This window comes from Engraulis encrasicolus, unplaced genomic scaffold (assembly GCF_034702125.1).
Source record: "Engraulis encrasicolus isolate BLACKSEA-1 unplaced genomic scaffold, IST_EnEncr_1.0 scaffold_25_np1212, whole genome shotgun sequence".
NCBI lineage: Eukaryota > Metazoa > Chordata > Actinopteri > Clupeiformes > Engraulidae > Engraulis > Engraulis encrasicolus.
The window spans coordinates 1,689,765-1,702,264 of NW_026945544.1; the positions used below are offsets into that span (position 1 = coordinate 1,689,765).

The window sequence follows — 12,500 nt, forward strand, 5'->3', positions numbered from 1 at the left end:
TGTTACTAGACCTACTACTACTACTGTGGTTGCTACGGATCCTACTACTGCTCTTACTGCTGCAAGTCAAAGTCAAGATGTACTTTTGTTGTCAAAAATCTATGTAACAAGTGTTAACCCCGAAGATCGAAATTGCGTTTCACTAAAAACCCATGTGCAGTTAAACTTAAAAAAAATGTAAATGCTGCTACATAACTACTGCTACTCCTGCTGCTACTACTGTTGCTATTGCTACTGCTACTGCTACTCTGCTACACTGCCACTGCTTCTGTTGCCTAACACCACTATTGCTGTTGCCTCAACTGCTGCTTGGCTCCTGCAACTCTCTGCCCTAAATCTGAGAATGCAGCAGCCTTAAAATAGGTGAGGCTGCAGCCAATCGTCATGGCCCGATGACAGTCACAGAGAGCAGCACAGCACAGTCCGTATCCTAACGTTATTTCTGCTCTCTCACTCTCTCTCTCTCTCCCCCCTCTCTCTCCATCTGTATATCTTCTCTTAAATCTCTAAATGTATCTTTCCCTCTCTTTCATCTATCTATCTATCTATCTATCTATCTATCTATCTATCTATCTATCTATCTATCTATCTATCTATCTATCTATCTATCTATCTATCTATCTATCTATCTATCTATCTATCTATCTACCAGTTCATGAAAATCACCATGCACGTGTAATATACTGTATGTTTGTGATGGTTATTAGGAGGCAATCAGTCTAGAACCCTTTTACTGTTCCTCAGTTATGCAAGTTCCATCAAAGATTCTTTAATTCTTCGCTCTTCATTTAGACCGTCTATGGTTCCATATTCATGGAAGTAATTGAATCACAATGTATCAGAAGATGGGTGGACTTCTGTGTTTCTTTTTGTGTGTCTGTTCCCCCCATCGTCTTTCCAAATATCTCTCTCCCTTTATCTACTGTATCTCTATCTATCTATCTTTTCAAGCTGTCACTTGCTCGTGCGGATGTGGAGAGCCTTGGATTTTAGTTTGTTGCAGTATCGTACTGTAGGCTGCATGGGCACAATTTTCCAGTGAAGCGTATGATTCAGGAATGGTGAGGCTGTGTAGGCTTGCAATCCACAGCCGGGGGGAATGAACAGTTACCTCTCTCTCTCTTTTTTTTGGGTTGTTTTTATCGCCCAGTCTGCTGTGCCTGTGCGAGTGTTTGATGTATCATCTGAGACTAATGCGAATGGACTGCCAGGGTGTGTGAGTTGTTAAGAGCCGGTGTGACGGAGTGTTTGGTTTTTAATGTACACTGTGGGTTGCCATGGTGAAAAAAATGAAGTGGGTCATGTGACCACCCCCCCTCTCTACATCATCAGTCACAACTGTCAACACCTGAGACAGAAATGTTGTACTTCAGAGACATGTAAAAATCTCTGAACATTGGTCAGTGGGAGATCGAAAACGTGCAGCAGGCTGAAAGCATCTCATTTTTCAGTCCAATGCAGCTTGACTGTGCGGTAAAGCACTTCCTCTTTACTCTGGAGCGTGAGAGGGTAAACATGTTTTGCGGGGATTTTTTTCCATCACAAGGACATACTATGACTTGTGAATTTCCCCAGGTTCGTTCGGCCGCCTGAGAAGGATTTTCTAACAAGATTTTTTTTGTTTCTTTTTTGGCGCAGTGTTGATTCAACACTGACTGTCCAGCAGAGATCCAAATTCAACACAGATAGTGTTGTCAATACGTGTTGAATTGACACTGCAAACATTTTACCGTGTGTTGTTGTGTCAACGCCGGGCCCATGCTGCAGTTTAAAAATGCCAACCCCCAAACTTGGCATGGGATGGCAGGCAGGCACCCATGGGAATGGGCGCCACCTTGCCCACGCCAGACGCTGCTCCCATTTTTGGGAGAGGGACAGGGCAAGAGTGACCAGCCCAGACCAGCCTCCATTGTAAGGGGGACTCATCCAGTCCAATGCCATCTGGTGACAGTTACATTCTCTGGTCAGAGTGAGGAGCCGAGGTGAACTATTTCCAACACCCGGCATATGGTCCCTTACCCAGGGTATACGTGGCATATGTTTGAATCGGCCTCTGGATATAGTTTCCCAGGCCCCTGTATCAAACCCATATATTGTGTGCATAGTCGTCAGCTGAAGGAAGGGACTGGACGTAGACCTATATGAGAGTCACAAGACTTGTTTACAGTTGATTCTTTGTGGAGGAGTTAACCAACGTCTCGTGCTCTTAACACTTGTTGAGATTTCAGCTACAACTCCATAATGTGTGTGACAGACACTGACAGTTATGATGTATAACCTTAAGGATAGAGTAGCCTAAAGAATTTGTTCAGATGTGGTGTGTCAAACGAACACTGTCATTGCAGTAGAAACTGAATTGGTGTGTCAAATTCCTTCCGGCAGTACACTTCACATAAACCCTCTACACTCAAAGACTCGGAGGATAGTTTGGATGTTTTGTTGTCATTTGGTTTCAGTAGTGGCGTTTTAACATCATACTAACAGGTTTGAACTTATTTATCATCTCAGCATCTGTATGGCCTGTCAGGCAATACCCAAGTAGGCCTACACTTTTTAAATTATGCTGTACATTTTGGTAGCCTATATTATTTGTAGCATTATCACATATTTAGGCTACTGCGTTTTAGGAACAATTTCAGCAGACACCTGCCATGCTCTGTCAAATGCCAAAGAAATCAGAAATCAATAGGCTAAATTAGTGGATCACCAGCCAATCAGCTGAATTAAAGCACTTCGTCTAGAACCTCAGGAGAAGGCTAGACTATAAGCTATCCACATTTACCCAGTCCATTTCTATTGCTATCCTTAAGGAAAGGATATGTCGTCGGTGAGGAAAAGGGTAGGCTACATGCGCCTAAAAAAACGTGTTCCTCGGGCAAACTAAACGACTGTGAGCTTCAGAGGATAGTGCGAGCAAGCGCGACACACAGGGCAGACTGTTTGCGTCTGTAGGGGGCGGGCGGACAACGCCGACGACATGTAGCCGACTTGCAGTGTAGTTAAAGCCTCACTCGACGTCATTCCTCTCTTCGGGGACAACTGTGGTGGCAGCGCTATTACTCTGTTATTCACCACTACTCGGCGATTTTCATTCTCTCGGCTAGTCTGTATCAACGCCATTGCCGGACGGTAGCTTACAACTCCTTGTATTCAAGAAACGTGGAGATAAAGTGCATGCGTGATCGAGGTAGACTTTAATCGGTGGTCCACCGTCGCTTGACTTGGAACCAACACTTCACAATAAAAAAGATCCATCCTGATGCTTCATTTTAAACCTCCGTTGGAACTATATGTGGTAGGTAACACTTACTGTCTGTAGGATTTTTGTGCGATCCCAGCAAAATGCATAGACCATTAACCAAGAATAACAAGTCTAATGACTCTCTTTCGAAACCTTAACATCAACCGAGGCAAACGCAATAGATAATACGACTGGACGGGTACTTGTTTTTCTCTTACGGTCGCTCCGGTCACTCGGCTCTGTGAAGTTTAACTGCATGTCGTGAACTAAACCAGCAAAATAGTGTTGGCAGGTCACGACAGTCGACAGGAGCAGCCCGTGCTGCCGTTGTTGACCTTCTCGCTTTCAATTAGTCTGGCTACTAAATTTATATTTCTTGGGTTGACTATGTTTTGTGTCCTATTTCGCTGAGGCTGCGATACTCTGGTTGGTTTAGCGCTGTTTTCTGGTTTATGCTTCGAAGGTAGCCTATTTTTCATGCTCCATCCCAGATTATCATCATTGGACAGCAATCGCTGTCGCCACATGTTATTGAGGTTACTCTTGTTGCACAGGAGTTTACGGTTCCTTCCTCTCCACCATTGTGCGCGAGCGAGTGCCACTCCAGTCAGCTGCAACATTGTAACAGTTATTTAAAGTAGCCCCGTCACATCTAATTATACAACGTGTGTCAAGTAACATTTTGTAACTTCATACAGAGTCGCTTTCTATTAAGTCATTGTTGGTATAATCCCACTACGCTGCTGCTCTTGCCGCAGCTCTTATCTCGCCACAAATTCTTGTAGAGTGAGTGTGTTAACATCGCTCTCACCCTGGTGGCCATTTCCACTGTCTCCCTGAAATCGCGCGACCGTTTTTACAGAATGTGAAATTTAGCAGGTGACTCATACTAAAACTCGGATTACTGTCCTTTATCAGTTGTATTGTTGAAGGGTTCGGGTGTGCGAGGGCAGGTTGTCAAACACGGGCGAAGAGGGCGCTCTTCTGCGCTGTTTTGTAATGCCTCTCTCTCGCATTAGCCTAGCTGACTAACATCTCCAGCCGTGAAAAATGCAAGTGTGTGTGTGTGTGTGTGTGTGTGTGACTAAGACCTGCCACGGCACAGCAAATGGAAGACTTTCCGTTCACGTCTGTTAGTGTATTTTTTTTTTTTTACTTGGCCTACCTACAGTCAGTCCCAGTTTCTGTGAGACGATGATCTGTTATTTGGATACATTTGGGTAACTTGTAGGCTACATAGCCTATTTGTATCAAAGGGGCAGACAGCAAGTTCTCTGTCTGCTGGACAGTGGCATTTGAAATACGTGCAGTCTATGTGAGTGTTGCGTGTTGACAAGAGCACATAATTTTAAAATCTCTCTCTCTCTCTCTCTCTCTCTCTCTCTCTCTCTCTCTCTCTCTCTCTCTCTCTCTCTCTCTCTCTCTCTCTCTCTCTCTCTCTGACTTATACCTTTGAGTGGGTTTGTCTGTCAGATAAGCATAGGGTTTGAGATCACATGAAAGGCACTCGTTTGTGAATTCAGAGTCCAAAGAGCAAAAGCGCTCAGCAGTGCGCACACGCTATCCCACTCAGAATCTCTCTCCCGCTCCGTCTCTCTCTCTCTCTCTCTCTCTCTCTCTCTCTCTCTCTCTCTCTCTCTCTCTCTCTCTCTCTCTCTCTCTCTCTCTCGCTGTTCAGGGGAGATCAAAGTCCACTTGGATTTGGTAACCAACATAATTTCGCATAAAAAGTAGATTAGGTTCTCAAGCCTTTTTGTCACACCTACTACCCTCCAGTCAATCACCTGTGGAGATGGATGTATTGTGTATAATGTGTGAAACTAGTATGTTTTATTTTTCTCTTTTCCATGCCAATATCCCATTGCTCTCTCTCAGACACACACACACACACACACACACACACACACACACACACACACACACACACACACACACACACACACACACACACACACACACACACACACACACACACACACACACACACAGGCACTAAGGCACACACATGTGCATACACGCACACACATGCACACACGTGCAACTGCAGCGACACTCACACAGCCAGGCACACACACACAGACCAACTCAAATATACAAAAACGTGCACACACCCATCATTTGTCTTTCAAGCTGCGCTTGTGACGTGTGTCATAAATGGTTGTATGGCAGGTGATTGCCCAGCAGACGCGTGCCTACATGACAACAATTGAAATATTTTCTTGACTTCCTCCTTCCTGAGTTTACTTGCACCTTTCAGAGCCAGTGCTTAGTGTAGTGCTTGTGTTTCGTTTCCCTGAATATGGCAATACGACATCTACCCTCCACACGATCCAGCCACGACTGTGTGTGTGTGTGTGTGTGTGTGTGTGTGTGTGTGTGTGTGTGTGTGTGTGTGTGTGTGTGTGTGTGTGTGTGTGTGTGTGTGTGTGTGTGTGTGTGTGTGTGTGTGTGCATGTGCATGTGTCTGTGTTTCTTTGTGTCTGTGTATGGGGGGGATGGCTGAAACAGATACAGAGGTAGCAAAAGGGAGACTGACTGACTGACACAGATGGAAAGAGCAATGAAAACGAAAGAGATGGGAGAGAGAGACTGAAAGAGAGGATAAACTGTATGTGTGTGCATGTGCGTGCGCGCTCAAGTCGTCTGTGTCTTTGTGGCCAAGTGTGTCACTGTGTGGCCTAATTGACTGTCGAGTGTCACAGCAGCGTTATGCAACGTGCCGACATGTATTGTCCGCGCTCTGCTGCCCCATCGCAATAGCCTGATTGTCATCGACGTTCAAATCTCTTCGAGACTTGGTCTGACCAAGAGCATAACAATTAACGTTTCCCAAACGGCATGGTTGACCTGCCTCCCTTGGTTTGCTTATGGTTGTTTGCTTATCGACAAAGTGGGAGGAGTTCCGGTATTTGCGGGAACTCAGAAAGTAGGCTGACTTGCTCTTGACCGGACTAGTTGCAACGCTTAAAGTGTTGCGTCACTAGGAGGGCACAGCCCTCTTGCAGAGACCATTGAGGAGGCCTTTTGCCCTCCCAGGTGAGACTACGTATAGGACACCCCGACACACAGTCACATCAGTGGGGATAGTTCTTATTACTGTAAAGAAGCGACGACCAACCACAACTGTCTTACAAGGCTTACAAGGACATATCGTCATATCAACGTTCATGTTATGGGCTCGTTTTTGATGGAGCAGTGATGCTTTTGCTATGCAGCGCGCAGGCGCACTTTGCCAGTTTGATGCATTCTGGTTTTGCGTAATAGCAAAAGTATCACTGCTCCATCAAAAACGAGCCCATTGTTTGTCAATGAATTTGTGGACGGGCTCTGATTTTTCGATTAATAAAATGTAAGTCTTGCCAAAGATTATTTATTATAGCAATGTTTTGTGTTTGGGAAAAAAAACGTGTTTGAGGGGCTGGGGTTTTTAGCAGTGGGAAATTCTCAGTTCCTTGTTTTGACAAACAGTTTGTGTGCGTGCACACACATACACACCCACACACAGCGTAAAGATCCTTGCAGAAGGGTAAGAAGGAGGAGGGACTATCTATCTGCACAGTCAAGTGCACATGCTGTATGTGTGAATGTTAACAGTGTAGTGAAACGTGAATGTATTGTAATGCATTTGAGTGTGTGTGTGTGTGTGTGTGTGTGTGTGTGTGTGTGTGTGTGTGTGTGTGTGTGTGTGTGTGTGTGTGTGTGTGTGTGTGTGTGTGTGTGTGTGTGTGTGTGTGTGTGTTCAGTGTAGTCTCTGTGTGCCACTGTGCACATGAATATGTTGCATGTGTTTAGTTGGTGTGTGTGTGTGTGTGTGTGTGTGTGTGTGTGTGTGTGTGTGTGTGTGTGTGTGTGTGTGTGTGTGTGTGTGTGTGTGTGTGTGTGTGTGTGTGTGTGTGTGTGTGTGTGTGGCGTGTGCAGTTCAGAGTAAGTTATGTGTGTAGGGCAGTTTAGTGAGTGATTGAACACAGTTTACTGTGTGATTGTATGCAGTTTAATGTGCTGTTTAGTGCATGTGTATATGTTGCCCGTTGAGTGTGTGTGTGTGTTCGTGTGTGTGTGTGTGCTCTCCTGACTGCGCGTGTCTGACACACACCCCCACACATGCCATGCAGCTTTTGGCCTCTCCAGTCAGACCGGTTTCCAAATGAATTAGGCTGCTGCCCTCCCCTCTCCTCTCCTGCCCTCTCCTGCCTCTCTTCTCCTGTCCCATGCTCTCCTCTCATCCCCTCTCCTTTTCTATCCCATGCTTTCCTCTCTTCTCTTTTCCCTCTCCTCTCCTCTCCTCTCCTCTCCTCTCCTCTCCTCAACTCTCCCTCCATCTCTCTCCTCTCCTCTCCTCTCCTCTCCTCTCCTCTCCTCTCCTGCCCTCTCCTGCCTCTCTTCTCCTATCCCATGCTCTCCTCTCATCCCCTCTCCTTTTCTTCTTCCTCTCTTCTCTTTTCCCTCTCCTCTCCTCTCCTCTCCTCTCCTCTCCTCTCCTCTCCTCTCCTCTCCTCAACTCTTCTGCCTCTCTTCTCCTACCACATGCTTTCCTTTCTTCCCCTTCCCTCCCCTCTCCTCTCCTCTCCTCTCCTCTCCTCTCTTGTCCTCTCCTCTCCTTCTCTCCTCTCCACTCCACTCCTCTCATTTCCTCTTCTCTTCTCCTCTCCTCTCTCCCCTCTTCTCTTCTCTTCTCTTCTCTTCTCTTCTCTTCTCTTCTCTTCTCTTCTCTTCTCTTCTCTTTCTCTTTCTCTTTCTCTTTCTCTTCTCTTCCCACTCTCCACTCTTCTCCTTTTCTCTTTTCCTCTCCTCACTGCATTGCTTGCTACTTTCACTCTTCCTGGTTTTCAGCTGAAGTGCGCCTCATACAGACACACGGACCTTTAGGCATCTGAGATTACAAACGCTAACAGACTTTGCCATGAATCTGGAATTCCCCTTGATGAGTTCAGCTCCTGCTGCTGCTGCCGCCGTCGTCGACAAGCATTGTGTATTCTCATCTGCTGCTTATGAAGGGACTAACCCACAGAATAATAAGCCTTCAATCACATGTTACAGTAAACTGGCAGCATGTCCAATAGGTGCATGTTTTAACAAATCATTAGCACTATCAAGGGCAGCGAAATCAGTCATTTACTTACCTTGCTCTTTTTGCACACTTTAAAGTCTTTAGTTTTTGGAGTGGAACACATCTGCCTCTCTGACCAGGGCATGCTGACAGGTTTGGCTGGGCCCAGGATGAAGTCATCTGAAAGGGCCCCTTACCAATACATGCAATGTAATGCGGACCCAATTCAGGGCCCCATTACTCCCTGGGTCCGGGAAAACTGGCCCGTTTTTGTCCCCTTGTCAACTTCCCCGTCTTTCACTCACACTTGACTTGAGCCCCAGTTCTGGTTCATGGCCTTAAGACGCTTGTGACAGCACAGGGCTCTCCGCAACCAGTTCGATCAGAACCCTTTTGGATCACAACCCTCCCCTACCACAGCTAAATGTGTAGTAAAACGTCTATCAATATGCATTCTGTACACCATTATCTGATCTACTGCATCACAAAATAATATTGTCAGCATGGTTCACTTTTAACCTCACATGGCGTTATGAATTTGATGTTGCCAGAATGGCAGCAATGCATTACTAAAGGCCTGGTGTTATGTCATAGTAGTGTGTAGTATTATGGTAGTTAACGTTTCATTGACCATTACAGCGTTCCACTGGTGGAATGGCGTGCATCAATGGCTATTACGTGAGACATAATAAGACACTTAGGCCTATAGCCTTCCACTACGTATAATATTATTTAGGGTTTCTATTTTTTGTCTTTAAGAGCCAAGTATAGGGAAAGCTTATCCGCAAACATCAGGAAAATATTTCAGTTTGTCATAAGTATCACATTTGGTGTGGTGGGATCGGAAAATGACCTTGGGCCAAGTCATCGATTTGAACCCGGGTCCCTGGCGTAACAGTACGGCACCATAGCTGTTTGAGCCACGACCAAGGCCAACCGTTACTGTGTCTAAAAACAAAACACCTTTTAGCCGTCTGGAAATGAGAAAGGTGGAAAGACCACAAAAAAAAATCATATCCGACTTCTTACCTGGCAGGATGTCACCCGAGGGCCTGTGCAGTGTGCACACACAACGCATCACATGCACATGGAGCCTCAGATGTCAAGCATTGACAACAGAAGTCTGAATTTGCATGAAAACAGCAGCTCCTGTCCTACACGTCTGTTAAGCATTATTTATTATCTACAAAAATCTAACTGTATACACTCCTCCTCAGTACTGGAATAAGACTTTTTTAAATTTATTTTTTTAAAGTCTATTTTTTAGGCCTTTTTTGCCTTTTTTGACAGGAGAGTGGATTAGAGACAGGAAGTGAGTGGGAAGAGAGAGACGGGGGAAGGATCGACAAATGATCCAGGCCGGAATCGGACCCAGGTGAGGTCGCCGGCGTAGTAACCCATTGCCCTACCGTTAGGCCACGGAAGGGCTGAAAAATACTTTTTTCTATTATAGCCTGGATTGGTGTGACTCTGGCTTGTTTTCCCCCAAATATTTATTGAACGTGGCAGCTTTGACCAAGTTACATTGGTGCTGTGTGGCGCTGGGCTCTATGCTGCCTGATATGATCAGCTGTATTAAGGTAGCCGGGGGAGGGAACAGGTGTACCGCCGAAGTTGGGCTCTAGAGCAGGTGTCACCAACGTTGTGCCTGTGGGCGCCAGGTAACCCTCCAAGAGCTTCTGAGGTGCCCACCAAGGATGTTAATAAACAATGACGACTACCAGATTTTAGTCACAGTTAATGTTTTTTTTATTTAAATATGGGATTATTTATTCTTCATAACCTATAAGCAAATTATCATTCAATAATAGTGTGATTTGAGAATGAAGCTAAGACATCAGTAGATGATTTTGAACAAAAGTAGCCCTCGGGTAGTCCTCAGTAGCCCTCGGGTAGCCCTTGGTAGCCCTCAGACCCAGAAAGGTTGGGGACCCCTGCTCTAGAGTGTGTGTGTGTGTGTGTGTGTGTGTGTGTGTGTGTGTGTGTGTGTGTGTGTGTGTGTGTGTGTGTGTGTGTGTGTGTGTGTGTGTGTGTGTGTGTGTGTGTGTGTGTGTGTGTGTGTGTGCTGGTTAAGCTATGTGTGTGTTCTTTCTACACTTTCTATGTCTTTCTACACTGGCGGAGGTGGGCTGTGTGTGTCTGCGTGTGTCTGCGTGTTTGTTTTGTGTGTGTGCGCGCGTGTGTGTGTGTGTGTGTTTGTGTTGCGCTCTGCCAGACTGCCTGCTGTTTGCTCCTCACGAGGCGTTTTCAAAGCACCCTACATGTGGCTTACCTCCTCCTAGTCTCCATCGCTTTCTGCATCTCTCTCTCTCTCTCTCTCTCTCTCTCTCTCTCTCTCTCTCTCTCTCTCTCTCTCTCTCTCTCTCTCTCTCTCTCTCTCTACCTCCCTCTTCCCCCGCTTCTGCCTCTGCCTCTCACTCCCTCTGTGTCTGCTTCTAACTACATCTGCTTCTCTCTCTCTCTCTCTCTCTCTCTCTCTCCTCCCTATGTCTCTGTCTCTCACTCCCCCTCTAACTGTATGTAGTCTATATACTGCATCCCTCTGCCTTTGGCTCCGTCTCTCTATCTCCCAGCCCAGGGCTCCAGAGTGCTACCAATTTGGTCGCATATGCGCCCATTTTTTTCAATGGTGCGCCTAAAAAATATTTTTAGGCGCACCGGTGCGACCAGCCATCAGTAGAACAAAATCAATTACCAAACAACCGTTTTAATGGACGTAAAGTTAATAGTCATTCTTCAGTAGTGGCCCATCATTACACAATAAAAGGTGTCGATGTGGTCATTCCTTCAACTCCGCTGAACTACCGGTAGCTTCCCCCACTTCATCGTTCACAGGCAGCCCGACGTTTCAGAATAGAATGTTTCCACCTCTCTTGCTACCTCTGCCTCTCATCGCTCAATCTCTCTCTCTCTCTCTCTATCTCTCTCTCTCTCTCTCTCTCTCTCCTCCTCGATCCCCTCCCTCCATCTCTCTGCCTCGCTCATTCTCTCTCTCCTCTGCATTACCAGGTCTCTCCACGACACCTCACCTCCTCTGCTCCTTCCCTCCATCTCGGTCGAATGCTCTTTTGGTTCCTCCCTACCTCTACCTCGCTGGCTCCCTGTCTGTACCTCAGTTGTTCACTCCATCTCCCTCTATATATCTCTTTCTCTCTCTCTCTCTCTCTCTCTCTCTCTCTCTCTCTCTCTCTCTCTCTCTCTCTCTCTCTCTCTCTCTCTCTCTCTCTCTCTCTCTCTCTCTCTCTCTCTCCTTCTCTCTCTCTCTCAATCTCTACAGTACCTCTACCATCCTCCCTCCCTCCCTCCCTGTTTCTCCATCCCTCCCTCACTCTGTCTTTACCTCTACCATGCTCTCTCGCTCTCCCTTGTGCCTCTATCTCAAACTCGCTCCCTCCCTCAATCTCTCTACCTCCACCATTCTCCCTTGCCCCCTCCCTCGCTCTCTGCCCTACCATGTTCTATCTCTACCATTCTCCCTCGCCTCCCTCCTCTCTCACTCCTCTTTCTCTGCCCTACCACACTCCCTCCCTCCCTCCCTCTCTCTGTTCTACCTCTGCCATGCTCCCTCCCTCCTACCCTGTGTCTCTAGCTCACTCGTTCTCTCACTCCCTCTGTCTTTACCTCCCTCGCTGCGCTCTGCCCTGTCACACACTCTCTCTCTCTCTCTCTCTCTCTCTCTCTCTCTCTCTCTCTCTCTCTCTCTCTCTCTCTCTCTCTCTCTCCCCCTATATTCTTTGTGACTCTCCCTCTCTCTGCCACACTCATTCTTCTCATCCTTCTTCCCACAACTCCTCTCTCTCTCGTTTGCTGTGTTTCTCTCTCCCTCTGTCATTCTGCCTGCCTCTGTCTTGTGGGTCTGTCTGTCTGTCAGTCTGTCTGTCCCTGTAGCATGGCATCTGTAGCATGGCATCTTTTCATCATCTCTCCTCTTCATCTCTCCCTGTCTCCATCACTCTCGCTCCTCGCTCTTGTCTCTTTTTCCGTCTCTTATCCTCCCGCTCTCCAACGCTCCATCTCTCTCCGCAGCCTTGTCTCCGTCTTTCTTGCTCGCTCCCCATCCCTCTCTCTCTCTCTCTCTCTCTGCTTCTACACTATGTGTTGTTCTCGCTCTTCAGGCTTTTCACGCTCGCCCTTGCTCTCTCTCTTTCTCTTTCTTCCTCTTGCCCTCTCCCCCTCCTCTCTCTCTCTTTCTCTTTCACTCACTGTCTGTCT

General features: G+C 46.7%; 1 protein-coding gene across 2 annotated transcripts in view; it reads left to right on the forward strand.

Annotated features, from left to right (window-relative positions):
- The window catches only part of sertad2b (SERTA domain containing 2b), a 79,892-nt gene that overhangs the window by 45,778 nt on the left and 21,614 nt on the right, over positions 1–12,500 (forward strand). The window contains exon 1 of one of the 2 annotated variants that reach the window (XM_063192846.1): positions 637–3,295. The exons of the other annotated variant lie outside the window; for it this stretch is intronic. The gene's annotated coding sequence lies outside the window, so the exon portion shown is untranslated. Of the gene's footprint in view, positions 1–636; positions 3,296–12,500 lie in introns of those variants that run through there. 2 annotated transcript variants of the gene reach the window in all.